The sequence below is a fragment of the Eptatretus burgeri genome, chromosome 14 (genome assembly GCF_056783735.1).
Source record: "Eptatretus burgeri isolate ZD-2024b chromosome 14, Ebu_testis_v1, whole genome shotgun sequence".
Lineage (NCBI taxonomy): Eukaryota > Metazoa > Chordata > Myxini > Myxiniformes > Myxinidae > Eptatretus > Eptatretus burgeri.
The window spans coordinates 3,203,171-3,217,446 of NC_140974.1; the positions used below are offsets into that span (position 1 = coordinate 3,203,171).

Genomic DNA, 14,276 nt, shown 5'->3' on the forward strand with positions numbered 1-14,276 from the left:
ACTCGGCCTGTCATCCTTCCGAGGTCGGCAAAATGAGTGCCAGCATGCTGGTATCCTATGTCGGAGTGGCGACCCGTCCAGGATTGTGCCCAATAGCCAAGGAGACTGCTTAAGCAGCACCAACGCTTTGCACAGAGCATGGTCCCAATCTCCTCCTCTTCATGATATGTGATGGACATTCAAACATTGATTACATTTTGAGTTAATTAGTTAATTATCCCACCACCTGGATGGAAATTTTTTAAAAGGTCTCCATTAGTTTTTGCTCAATGACGTCATGAATCATCATGCCGAGTTTCAAAATAATCCGTTGAGCTGCCTCGGAGGAGTCGGGGAAAAAACAAAAAAATGTTAATAGACCCCTTTCCGGAAGGACTGACTGACTAACTGACTGGACATCGTTATGGCTTTAGTATCTCTTCGTGATTTAGTCATAAACGAGCTAAAAATAGTGCGTGCTGCTTCCTTGCTTGATGTTCCGTATTTAAAGTGGATAGAACACAGAAAAAAAGTAGTCCAGACTTGATGGACCTAATTGCCTCTGACTGTTGAAGTTCCTTGTAAGGGAACTCATATTATTACATCACAATAACTGTGACTTGAAAGATGCAGTTATTCAGATTATCTCGAGTGTTGTGCAAGACACCCTATCAGAAGGTGATGCAAACCTGTTGCCACAAATAAGAAAATGTACAGAACAAAGGGGAGGTCATATTGAGTACTTGGTGTAAGTATTGAAACTTGAGGATTGTGTAAATGCGATTTCACATTAAAAAAAAATCTTTCAGATCTTCAATGGTATCGAGCTGCTTTGTTTTGCTTTGTTTTATTTACCTTTTTCAGGGTCCACCCTGTATGTAGCACACAACAGTCTTGGATTCTGCTTTCCTTGCTATGCGTTCCGCCTGTGGCATGGAAGGCTACCTTCATTCCTGAAAAAGCACGTTCCCAGATAGACTTCCTCTCCTCAAGTAGTCGACTTGTTGCTATCAATGGAATTCCTCTCCTCTCCCATTGGAGGCTGGAGTGCCCGCCCCAAGGCAGTAACATGTGCCCATTCTTGTTCTTCATATATGTAAACGACCTCTTCAACACTGTAGAAACCTCACTTATATTTGGCCAATGACTCCACATTATGTCTTATCGTAATCCCATCTGCAGCTACGTCAGTCTCCACCGATCTGGAAATTATTATGTTTTGGTATAATAAATGTAACATGGCCTTCAATGTTGTCAAAAATCAAAATCTCACTCTATCACTCCAGATTATATGCCAAACCCACCGAACGATTTCTAAGGTTAGCCCCTGGATTCGGACTCTGGTTCAGTCTCTTGAACTTGTATACCTCACCATCAGTCATAACCTCTCCTGGGCCAACCATGAAGCAAAGCTGGCCTGCCAAGCTAGCCACAGACTGGTTATCCTCTGTCATTTCAAGTTCTTCTTTGAAAATTCATAACTACTCACAATTGACAAGTCCTTCTTTCATTGCAAAATGATGTCATGCTCTCCCAATACGGATTAGTGCCCCAGCATCACATCTATATCTCCTGGATTCTGTAGAATCTAAAACTCTAAAAATTTGACAGAATCTTCTCAATGAGGCTGGAGCACAAGGTCTGCTCTCACATTGCAAGCATATCGGTGGCCTCTGTTTTTTTTTTTTAACCACACCTCTTCCAGTGTAACCTCCTCTGCTCTCAGCCCCCAGCCCTCCAGGAGGCAAGCATTCTTCCAGTAACTCCTTCCTGGTTAAACTTGCAAACTCCAGGCTGACTGCACAACTTAACTCTTTTGTTCCTCGCTTCTCCTGTCTGTGGAGCCACCTTCCAGAGGCTGTTCTACCCCACTCTTCCCTACCGGACTTCAAGGAGACGGTGCACCACCACCTCACATCATCCTCCATTCTTACCTGCAATTTTTATTACCTCCATTTTTTAATCTAATTCTGATACTCTGGTTGAAGGCCGACTCAGTGTTACCAAAGCAGCCTCAGAGCAAGGATTACACCGGTATTTGCCATTGCCTTTTTGTGGTATTTAGGGTCGGAATTTGTAATTTGTTCAGCCACATGGATAGCTCGCCTAATCTTCGCAAAGGACAATGTGAATTTTTAATGTACACAACTAATTCTGGCAGACCGGACACCCAGTTTCAGGTCGATCCGAGGGATGGCACACGCAATTATGCCACACACTGCAATTGAAACACCATGGTGTGAGAGTTTATAGCTAGGTCGAGATTGCAACTGAGGCTAAACATCCAAGAGGTGTGTGTGCACACCTCGAGGCTATCACCCCCATTAACCCATCCTAACCCAACTCTCTTGCTTAAGGTTTCAGTGTTTCCCCCCTTCGTTTCTTGTTCATTCATTGCCTTGATTATTGCGCAACCCTTCCCCCACTGCTCTACTCTGAATTTCTTCCATCCATCATCTTGCTTTTACAGGAGCCTCGATCTTGTAAAGAAAATAATAAATGTAAAAAATAGTTTCACTTGAAACAAGTACAACTTGTTATGCAGGGTTCACTCTGCTGAGTTAATGGCACCAAAATGACCGAGCAATCAGAAAAACATGAGTAATCCGGCGTAACACCCTGTTGATAACGATGAAGGTGTGATTACTACGAGTTAAATGAAGGTCATGACATCCAAAGCATTTTCACAAACATCATTACTTGAACCAGTGTGGATCACTCACACACACACACACACACACACACACACACACACACACACACACACACACACACACACACACACACACACACACACACACACACACACACACACACACACACACACACACACACACACACACACACACACACACACACACACACACACACACACACCAATTTTCAGCATAATTTGTTTATCCCAGTCACAGAAAGGAACAGAAACAGAGAAAGGCAAATGTATGAAGACAGAGAAATATAGAGACAGAGATGGAGACATAGGACACTGTGTGCTTTGTCCAAAAAGTGCAAACGACCCTGTGTTTGACCATAACTTAACGAAAACGACCTTACATGCCATTACCTGTGACGGATTGACTGTTTTAAGTTTTTTTTCCCACTTCTACCACATGCCATATGTACGCTTATCGCATGCTTGCAGCCACGCAGGCAGCGATGAAGCGTGCGAGGGAGGGAAGCAAGGAGCAAGCACCAGGGTAGCTGGAGGGAAGAAATACGAGAGAGGAAAACAACGAATCAGGGAGGGGGATGTTGTGGTATTGCGAAAGGGGCTTGTACTGCATATGAAAGCAATGAGCAGGTAAATGGGAAAGTACACCTAGTTGCAAGACATTCTGGTACTCGTGATGACGTTGGTGGGAAAGGAAGGAAGAAAGAGAAATATATTGTGATGGAAGGATTGGAGGAATATATTTAAATTCAAAATTGAATCGTTATCCAAAAATAGTGTGTACATTTCCAAGACAAATATATTTCCATGAAATAGAAAGCGAGCACATCTGCCATCATATGATGTTTGCTGTAATGTCAGCAATTCATTCTGCGCGGTAGTATCTTGAGACGCATGTTGTGATGGAATCGCAGTTATGCTGTCCATGGATGTCCTCGGTGTCTGTGTGGATTCATCATTTCCCTTTCTGGCTTAATTTTGCTTGTTCTGCTTCATCAGTCGCAAAGCATGGCCTGGTGACTGTTTATGTTCATAATTTCTTTTTGCATGGTCTACTCACAAATCCTTCTGTTTGTGTGCGAACTGCAACATCCCAACAATCTCTTGCACTTCTGAAATTAACTGCTTGTTATATCAACGAGGTAGCTCTCTGTATGCTGAACTGCAGTGGGCTCGGTGTCTGATGCACTGGCTGTTGCTGGTGCTTGCTTTCACAGGATAGAAAGCCTGACCTTTTCTGAGCTAATCGGCTTTAGTTCAAGGTGGAACACGAGTCGATTTTTAATAACTGAAAATCACTAAATCTGATCCTCATCACGCTTTTCATTTTACATATATTGTTATGATGGGGTGTCATTAAACAAGAAAATGCAACATCAATTACGACGGTACCCGGTAGAGCACATACCTCCGCCAGACTGAAGTTTTTTCCCCCCCAAACATAGTCGAGACTCGTGGAAGAGGTAGGACAGAATGGATCAGAACACACCAAAACAAAAGGAACAGCAGAAAGAGAAGGGGGAAATGCCAACAGCAGTGCGGAGGGAGAAAATGGAGATGGACAAAACAAGGGATGTGGTTAATGGTGAGAAGTAGGGGAGAACGTAGGGGGTGACAAGATAACAAGATGGATGAAGAAGCAAATTTGGTGGTGGGGTGGTGGGGTGGTTTCCTGGGTGTAGAAACTATCATGATTTTGTATGGGGGATGATTTGAGATGGTGGGGAATAGCTGTCTTGAAGACCTAGAGGGAAAGATAAGATTGGAGAGGATGTGGAAGTTGATTCCACAGGTGGGGGAAAAAAACAGCAATAAATGAGTGGAGGTGAGCAGATATTCTTGGTTTTGGGAGATTTACGAGAAGGGAGTTGCTGGCGGACCGTGTTTCACCATCTTGTAATTTTGTTAGCATCTGAAGAGAGGGAAGAGACTGCAGCCTGTATGGAAGAAGGATGAGGGATGTCACGGCAGAGGGTGGAGTCATCAGGAAATAAACTAGATGCTATAAATAGAATCCATACCCGTGCAGTCTTGAGGTCTTGATGTGAGCCAACTCTTGTTTTTTAATGGGTTTTTTCCTTTGATCCAATATGGCTGACAGACCACGTGACCAATGACGTCATCTTCATCAAACCATATTTCCCATCGGTAGTTGAACAATTAGTTAAATTTTGCATTGATCAGTTAAGCGATTTCTCCTACGAGGATTTTCAAAGATTTTTCCCTGAGATCCAATGTGGCTGACAGACCATGTGACAAAAGGAACAGCAAGCTAAATAAAAAATCCTATTCAAATTTCAAGTCAATCAGATGAAAAGACAATTTTAGAAATTAGGCCTATGCTGACCTTTTGGCCTATTTTGACCTCAAAAGTAATTGGTGCTTGACTTCAATGACCAAATGGAAAAATCCTGTTGAAATTTCAAGTCAATTGGATGAAAATTGACAATTTTTGAAATTTTGTGTATATTGACCTTTGACCTATGTTGACCTCAAAAATAGTTGGTGGTTGAATTCAGTGACCTGATATGCAAATCCTCTTCAAATTTCTAGTCAAATGGGTGAAAATTGAGGATTTTAGAAAATTGGCGTATCTTTGACCTCTGTTGACCTCAAAATAGTGACCGCTAAATCACATGATCATGCAACATGTGGTAAAGTTTCAATTTCCTCCGCTGAACGGTTTTCGATATACGCTCTTAACAAAATGCAGACACGTACGACGTATGACGTACGACATATGTGCGTATGCTCCCGATCGCTTAACCCTGCTTTTCGCTTTGTGAGCGCAGTGTAATAAAGAGGATTTTTCAGAAAGAGAGATCATTGATCTAGATTAGGAATAGAACTGGGCCAGAACACTGCCTTGGGACACTCCAGGTCCGACAGGGAGAGAAGATGAAAGGATTCCGTTGAGAGCAACACGTTGGCGATGAGGGTGGCGGAAGTCAGGAATCCAAGAGTGTAGTTGGCCTTGGATGCCATAGGTAGAGAGTTTGGAGAGCAAGGTAGAATACCAGACTGTATCGAAAGCACGATATATGTCCAGAGAGAAGGCCCTGATCTCATGTCTGACATTGATCGCCTCCATCCATTGTTGGGTAATTATATGCAGCATGTCCAAGGTGGAGTAACCTGGTATTAATCCAAACTGGTCATCTGAGATGAGATTATTGGAGAAAATGAAGGATTTCATATCAACTGCGGTGATGGATTCCATGACCTTGTTGATTGAATTAGCTGATAGGTGTGTAGTTAAAGGGATCCAGTTTTTGCACCTTTTCGATGTAGTGCAGTCATGCTGGTAGATTTCCAAGCAGAAGGAAGATGACCTCGCACAAATGATAGGTTTAAAAATTCAGAGAGAGGATGTGAAAAGTAGCAGAGCAGGTTTTTTATGATGTGAGCAGTTGCCAAATCAGAGTGCAGAGCTGCCAGAAACTTCTCCACATTCTCAGGTGGAAAAGATAGAGTCCAGGAGCAGTTGAGTACGACAGGGGAGTGTGGGTATCGAGAGTGAGGGGTTGGGGGACACACGATTTGGAAGCAAACACAGAATTGAGGCATTCAGCCTTCTCACGGGCAGTCAGCTGTGGTGCCATTTGAGGACAGTAAAGGGATTGGGGGTGGGGGAGGGGGGAGTGAGAAAGGAGCATACACCAGACACACTTAACAAGAAAAAGAGCATTCAGAGATTGCAGACCCTCGGCAAGACTTGTTTTGTGTGGTATATTTTGTGTGGTGTTTATGTACTGGTGTGTTCCGTAATTAATAAAAGACATAATTAGAACTGCTACTTTATAACTGCTGACAGTGATGACCAGGTGCCAAAATGTCCCTCTCTGATGCAACCCCGCTTTGATTGGACACCTGACCCTGATCCATGACGTTTATTATTCAATTTAATTTAGAATGGGATTAAAATATATTCAAATCAAATGGAAGACGAAATACATACAGTCCTGCATTGTAGTCATCCGAAGGAACGCGAACAAGCAAACAGCAAAGATGAAGTCAGCAGGAGGAACTTGGATAGGATTCATATTTCATCTGTGACTCCTCCATCATCAAACCCATCCAGGCACAGCCAAGTGAACCTTATTAAAAAAAAAAAAAATCAAAAAAAGAATCAAAAGGAAACCAGATCAAAACAATTAAATAATTCTGGCTGCCATGTGACCAATCATGTTGAAATTTAAAACATATATTCCCCATCACCACGAGATCATAATTGTGAAGTTTCGCATCGATTAAATCAAGTGATTCAAGAGAGAATTTTAAATAAGATTTTCTCTCAATCCAATATGGCTGCCAGTCCATGTGACATCAATTATTTGTGAATACCTTGATATCCCCAAGAGTTGGGGAACATTGATGTGAAGTTTACCCTCGATCTGTCCAGCCGTTTTAAAGAAGATTTTTTTTTATCGGTTTTAGGTTAAATCCAATATGGCTGCCCAACCATGTGACCTATGTCGTCATATGTGTGAACCTTTTATTCCTCATAGATAGACGGTCACACTTGAAAAGTTTCACCTTAATCTGTTCAGCCACTTCAGAGAAGAAGATTTTTTTTAACAATATGGCTGTCGAATCACGTGACTGATGACGTCATCGATTGTTTTTTCTGTGGACCATTTCATACCGAGAGGACCCTCAATTTTTTTCATACTGATCAGATGTAGCATTCTAAACATTCAAGTATGACGTCATAATGAAGGCACCGATGATGCATAAAAAATAACATTCCCGATGAGGAGTACTTGCAATGTTCCAAGTTTTAATTTTTTCCTTGGTGTGGTTTCAGAGATACAGAGGTCCATTTTTTTCCCCCCGTTTATCCAACATGGCTGGCACACCATGGGATCTATAACGTCATAATTAACAATAAAACATTGCACTTGATTGCTCGCTCCTTTGGTGAAAATTTCATCTTGATCCGACAAGCGGTTGCGGAGAAAAACACTAAAGTTCTATGCAGACAAACAAACAAACAAACAAACAAGAAAAAGACATCGCGCAGAGCATGATAATTGCAAAGTCGACCCCTCTCCAAAGGTTGCCATGGATTCATCAAATTGCCCATTTCATTAAGATTAAAATTGACAATCATAATCAAAGCTCAGGTCAATCGGATGAAAATTTATTATTTTTCAGATGAAATTTGATGATTTCAGAAGTTTGACATGGAGTTGACCTTTGACCTTTTGACCTCAAAATAGTTGGTTTCCCAATTCAGTGACGGGCTATGCAAATATTGTTCAACTTTCGAGTTAATAGGATGCAAATGGATTTTTCAGTTGAAAATTGATGATTTTAGAAGTTCGACCTTGAGTTGACCTTTTGATCGCAAAAATCGTTGGTTTCCCAATTCAGCGATGTACCGTGCAATTGCTGTTTAATTTTCAAGTCAATCGGATGAAAAATGACGATATTAGAAAATTGACCTCAAGATGACCTTTGACCTCAAATAAATAGGCTTCTCAATTGAGACTCCCTCTACAACTTGGTGGAATTTCGTGAAGATCGGTTTAAAATTACATGTGGGTGATTGACAAACAGACAGAATAACAAAATCGACTGACCAATATATGTGAAAAATCTTCGATTTTGTAAGTAACAAACAAAGAAGAAACAGACAAACAAACGGACACAAATGCAATACCCTCTCCTTCGGCGATGGTAACAAGGCGCCACCAGAATTTAGAGGAGAGAGATAAGCTTGAAAGTTGAATCTTGAGATTGGAGAGATGTTGTTTTCTGCCTCCTGTCTTTAGTCGGATTTGGCTTCCAGGAGGAGAACCAAAATTTGTTCAGAGAAACTCCCTCACCACATCATTCAGTGTACAATGGGTGGGAGGATGGGCATGATAACTGAAGATGAGATGGGATTAATCTGTGCATATTAAGGGAGAGCATGTGTCTGTGGAAGAATCCCCAGGATGAGTTCATATCAGAGGCAGTAGATATAGGAGACCAATGTTGAAGGTCGATGGCTGCTTGTAGTCCCTTCCAGTTGGTCATCACCAAATCCAGAAGGGAGGATTTTCCATTGAGAGAAATCTGGGTTGGAAAGTTCACAGATAGTCAGTTCTACGGAGTCACAGAAGACCTTTGCTGAAGTGCCATGGCTGGTAAGAAGTACCAACACTGAGCCAAATTGCATGGTGATAATTGTAATCACCACATTTGAGGAAGAAAGAGTCGGGATGAGTGGTTGAAAGTTTTTCCATGTCATCTGAAAGAGAGAGAGTGATGCAGATGGAGTCATCATTGTTGGGAGGACAGTCCAACACACAGACAAACATGAGGTGGAAGCGGAGGGTAAGTCGCACCCAGAGGTACTCCTGGGGTTTGGGAGGTGTAAATGTAGTTCTTAAAGTACAGTCCGACTTCACCACCAGCACGTGGTTCAGATCGATCAAACCGGAGGAGACAATAGCCAGGGAGAGAAAGTAAGGAGTTGGGGACGTCCTCTGGGAGGAAGGTTTTTATTATACAGATGATGTCTGGTTTGTTGGAAATGGCTTGGATTGAGAGATCTGTCAGGTTGGAGTGGAAGCCTCAGATGTTTGAGGTCCACATAGTAAGGGACAAGGGAGGAGGAGCTGCTGATGGGGAATAGGAATGTTGAAAAGAGCAAGGAGAAGGTGTGGGGCAGGAGGAATCCTTGAAGGTGTGGAAATGGGGCAAAGCCAGGAGAAAGAAGAGGTGAGAAATAGTGAGGGAGAGGAGCTAGGGGGGGGGGAAGTGGAGAGGGGGCATGATGCAGGGGAAGCAGAGAGTGGCAGGACGTGGGGGAAGCAGAGAGGGGGCAGTAGGAGGACACTGACATGGAGGGGTTCAACACCATTAATGGACATGAAGGGGAGATTTTTATTGCTTGCACACAACCTCTACAAAGTGGACTTCTCAGGATTCCCAATCTGGGTAATCTGCGACAGACTTCATGGGTGCGGTAGCATGAATATTTTTGATTGAAGGCATGAAGGATTATTTTGGCAATCAGTGAAAGAGGAGGCTGGATGAAATCAGTGTTTATGAGTGAAGAGGTTTTGGATTTGAATGTAGAAGAACGAATGGGTTGTTCATGGTGGTGTAACGTCCAGAGTAAGGCCTTTTAAAAGGCATCTCACAAGGCATCTCATAAGGAGAGTAAGGCAGATCATGTTCTAAATAGTACGTACTTGAAAGAAATGTGTGTGTTCTTGCTGTCAATTTGCCGTGTGGCTGCCCAAAATGAACAGGGCAGCGGCTCGGAGACAGTCGATCGACCTCCCGGGAATGACCCAGATATTCCTCACATCCAAGATTTTTTTTGTGTACTCCATCTTTTAGCAGTACTCCATCAGGCTGTGGACGAAAGCTTTGTAAGTGGTCAGGAGCTCAGGTGGGCCGAGGAAGGACTTTGCACGACGAAGGATTCCCAGTCGGCGACTGGCTTTGGAGGCGAGGTTTGAAATGTGGCTTTCCCAGGAAAGGTCATTGCAGATAGTGAGACCCAGAAGCTTGAAAGAAAGGACTTCTTTCAGAGGATTGTTGCGAAAGTGGATAGCGGGAGGAGGGGGGTGCTTTCCAAATGGTCCTTTTGAAGAGACATAGTGAGAGTGTGAGATTTGTCTGGATTGAAAGACATGTTCCACGTGTTGGACCAGTTTGTGATTTTACTCAGATCTGCAGTGAGTGAAGAAGCTGCTGCTTGCCGGTCTGAGGGATGACAGATGGTATGGCAGAAGGTGGAGTCATCAGCAAAGAGATAAAGAGGATTTTCCAGAGAGTCGCAGAGATCATTGATGAAAACCAGTAAAAGAACAGGGCCTGGAAGGCTGCCTTGAGGAACTCCAGCCTGGACAGGAAGGGGGGGGGGGGATGAAAGAACTCCATTTAGGGCCACACGTTGACTGTGACAGGAGAGGAAGTCTGCGAGCCATGAGTGGAGATGGCCTTGGGTACCATAGGAAGAGAGTTTGGTGAGCAGGGCAGGGTGCCATACTGTGTCAAAAGCACGTGATATGTCCATGGATACAGCTCGGATTTCCTGTCTGGCATTGAGGACCTCCATCCATTGTTAGGAGAGCAGAAGCAGCATATCCAGGGTAGAGTGACCTGGTCTGAAACCAAATTGATGATAAGAAATCAAGCCATTGGAGAAGAGGAAGGATTTAATGTCGAAAGCGATGATGGATTCCATAACCTTGCTGATGATTGGGAGAAGGCTGATTGGTCTGTAGTTGCAGGGATCTGTTTTTGCACCTTTTTATGCAGGGCGGTAATGTTTGCTGATTTCCATGCAGATGGCAGATGACCTTGAGCAAAAGAGAGGGTGAATAGAATAGAGAGAGTGTGAGCAAGATTAGAGGAGCAGGTTTTTATCACGTGGGCTGATGCCGTCTGGACCAGTTCCAGAATCTGAGTCGAGGTTTGACAGCAAACTCTCCACCTTGTCAGGAGAAAAGGATACAGATTCCATGGACAATTGGGTGCGACTGGGTAAGGTGGGTAGAGAAAGTGATGGGTTCTGGACACAAGATTTAGCTGCAAACACCGAGTTTAGGCATTCAGCTTTTGCACGTGCGGTATCAGCAGTGCGGCCATTTGAGGTAAGGGAGGAGATGGAGGGGGAACATACACCAGAACCAGATTTGATTAGACGCCACCAGAATTTTGATGAGGGAGAGCGGTTTGAGAGTTCAGATTTGAGATTAGAAAGATGTTGTTTTCTGGCTCTCCTGAGGGTCGATACACACTTGTTCCGAGCTTTATGGAAGGAACTGAGATTGCCCTCAGTTGGGTTTGCTTTCCATGAGGCAAAGGCAAGTTGTTTCAGGACAACTGCCTCGCCACAAGCTTCAGTGAACCAAGGGCAGGAGGAAGGGTAGGACAACTGAAGAAGAGAGGGGATAAATCTGTGCATGAGGGAGAGCAAGTTTCTTTGAAAGAATTTCCAGGATGAGTTGATGTTGGAGAAAGTAGCGATAAGAGACCAGTCTTTCAGTTTGATGGCTGCCTGGAGACCCTGCCAGTCGGCTTGATTGAAATGCCAGACTCGACGGCGGTGAGGTGGTTCTCTAATAATAGCCAGAAAGATGTCCACTTTGACAAGGACGTGGTCAGAAGAACCGATTGGAGTGGAGGAAGAGCAGCAGATATTGTCAGGGAAATTTGTTAAAATCAGATCCAGAAGAGATTGAGTACCATTGGTTGAGATCCGGGTAGAGAAGTTGACCGATTGAGTCAGTCTTTTGATTTGCAAAAAAAAAGTCAGTTGCAAAAGAGTCAGTTTAAGTCAGTCTTTTTGCAATGAGTTGCAAAAAGCTTTTGCTGAAGTGCCATGACAGGTGAGAGAGGCACCCACACCCAGCCAACTGGCAGGATGACAATTGAAGTCGCCACATAAAGTGGAGTCGAAGAGAGAGTTTGGATGAGAAGATAGAAGTTGGTCCATGTTTTCGGATAGTGAGGTGTAGATGGAGTCACCACTGTTCGGTGGACGGTACAGTACACATATAAACATGAGGTGGGAGTGGAGGGGAAGCCGTAGCCAGAGGTATTCCTGGGGGTGTGGGGGAGTGAGGGCAGTGCATGGAGAGTGAGGAATAGAGTCTTTGATGAAGAAAGCAACTCCTCCACCAGGACGAGGCTCAGGTCTGTCATACCAGAGGAGGGAGTAACCAGGAAGAGATACCTGGGAGTCAGACACGTCTTGGGGGAGGAAAGTTTCTGTTCAGCAGATTATGTCTGGTTTGTCAGTGGCAACCTGTGTTGGAAAGATCTGAAAGGTTTGAGCGAAGGCCCCGGATATTTGAGGTTCACACTGTTAATAAAGAGGGAGGGAGGAGGCTTTGGGGGCATGGGGTGGGAGGGGAGGGGGAAGGTAGGACAAGGGACGAGGGGGGAAGGTAAGGAGGGTTGTTTAAAGAGTTTGGGGGATTGCAGAATAGCTAGGGGAGGGGCCGGATGGAGAAAAGGGTCTGTGGTGCTGGGGGAGAGGGGGACAAGAGAGGGGGAAGAAGGCAGTTGAGGGTTTGAGGAGGTGGAGTGAAGAGATGGAGGTGAGAGGGCAGTGGAAGGAGGCAGCTTTGTGGAAGAGAGGGGGGGGAACTTCAAGAAGGATGAGTAAGGGGGTGAATGGTGAGAGAAAGGTGGGGGGGGGGGTTTGAGAGAGGTGAGAGAGAGGCTTGGAGGGAGAAGAGTGTGATGGTTGCTTTGAGAGTGAGGGGTGAGAGGAGTGAGTTGGCACTGAAATTCGAAAAAAAGAATGGTTGATGGAAGGCGAACACTCATAGCAAACTGGGTTTTTAAAAGTTTTAGGTCAGAGATGCGATTAAACACATTTCTTGAGGGATGCAATAAAGGTGAATTAAGAGAAAGGAGAGAAGAAATGCTGTAACAGTTGGATTTTTAGGCAAGGTATGAAGGAAAGGTCGAATTGAGAGCAGTCTGTTTAAATAGTAGAAGAGTAGTGAATTATGATACAGTAAAGAGTACCACACGTGTGAAAGAGGAAGGTGAAGCATTATAAGAGATCCTTTTCATTATTATTATTGTTTGAGAGAGTTTTCATCAGATTGTCATGGAAGTGTTGAATAAATCGTGAGGTGAATGGTGAAATTGGATCGATAAACGCAGGGGGTGTAAACAGATCACGTGGTTATGGGAGAAGCACGTGGCTTTGGGAGGTGTATCGTCAAAAGTGAAATTATTTATTTTGAATAAGGATTGTGTAACATTCGGAAAAGGGAAGGTTGAAGTAAAATCGTGGAAATGTGTGGTGAATTTGGAAGTTAAACGCAGAGTGAAGCTGCTGGGTCAATGGAACGTATCAGGAAGAGTAAGAGACACGTGGTTATAGGAGGTGTAGAGATCGAAAGGATACAAGGAAGATTATTGACATTTGATGTGTTTTTGAAGAATATATAAGATTCGGAAATGGAAAGTTGTCGGAAGAAATCGTGAAGGTAATGGCGAGAGTGGGTCAGCTCAGTGGAATAAAGATGGTGTGCTGGCAGGAGGAAGAAGAAGAAGAAGAGGAGGAGGATGCAGATAAAGAAGAAGAAGAAGAAGAATCGAGACTTTGTGCAAGGAGAAAGGTCGTTTTTTTTATTTAAGACAAGAAATAGACTGGTTAGTTGGGAGGGATGTGGGACGTTGGGAAAGTGGGGAAGATATAAATTGAAGGTAATGGGGAGAAAATACAAATAAACACGACCGTACACTGAGGGGATGATTGTTGGGTAGGCCTCAAGCACTCGGTAAGACAAGGTCGACGAAAACTCACAAAAAGCACGATTTTTGAAACAAAACCGAACTAGGAACACACAGTAACATGCAGGTAAGAAAATAGACAGTTAAAACGGGACAGATAAACGACAGGAAACATAACTTTGAGATTGTCAGCAGAGAGCCCTGAAGGAGACCTGTCGACGCTCCAAACCCAGAACCGGAAGTCAATGTTGTGGTGGGGGATGGGGGGAGGAGAGGAAGCAGAGTGCGTGGAGTGAATGGGCCGGTTCATGAATCATGACCGTGCTTCCCTGATGAATCTCGGCAGCAGGGAAGAGTGGGGAATATTTGGCCCCTGACTTTTGTTGGGGAGTACAATCATCACGAAGAGGCATCCTCAATA

At 43.9% G+C, this 14,276-nt stretch overlaps 1 long non-coding RNA gene across 2 annotated transcripts in view; it reads right to left on the reverse strand.

Moving 5' to 3' along the window:
- LOC147012569 (uncharacterized) overlaps positions 1 to 14,276 on the reverse strand; it is a 174,888-nt gene that overhangs the window by 89,095 nt on the left and 71,517 nt on the right. For both annotated transcript variants that reach the window (XR_015051410.1, XR_015051409.1), the window contains exon 5: positions 6,609 to 6,747. This is a non-coding gene — a long non-coding RNA (uncharacterized LOC147012569). The remainder of the gene's footprint in view (positions 1 to 6,608; positions 6,748 to 14,276) is intronic.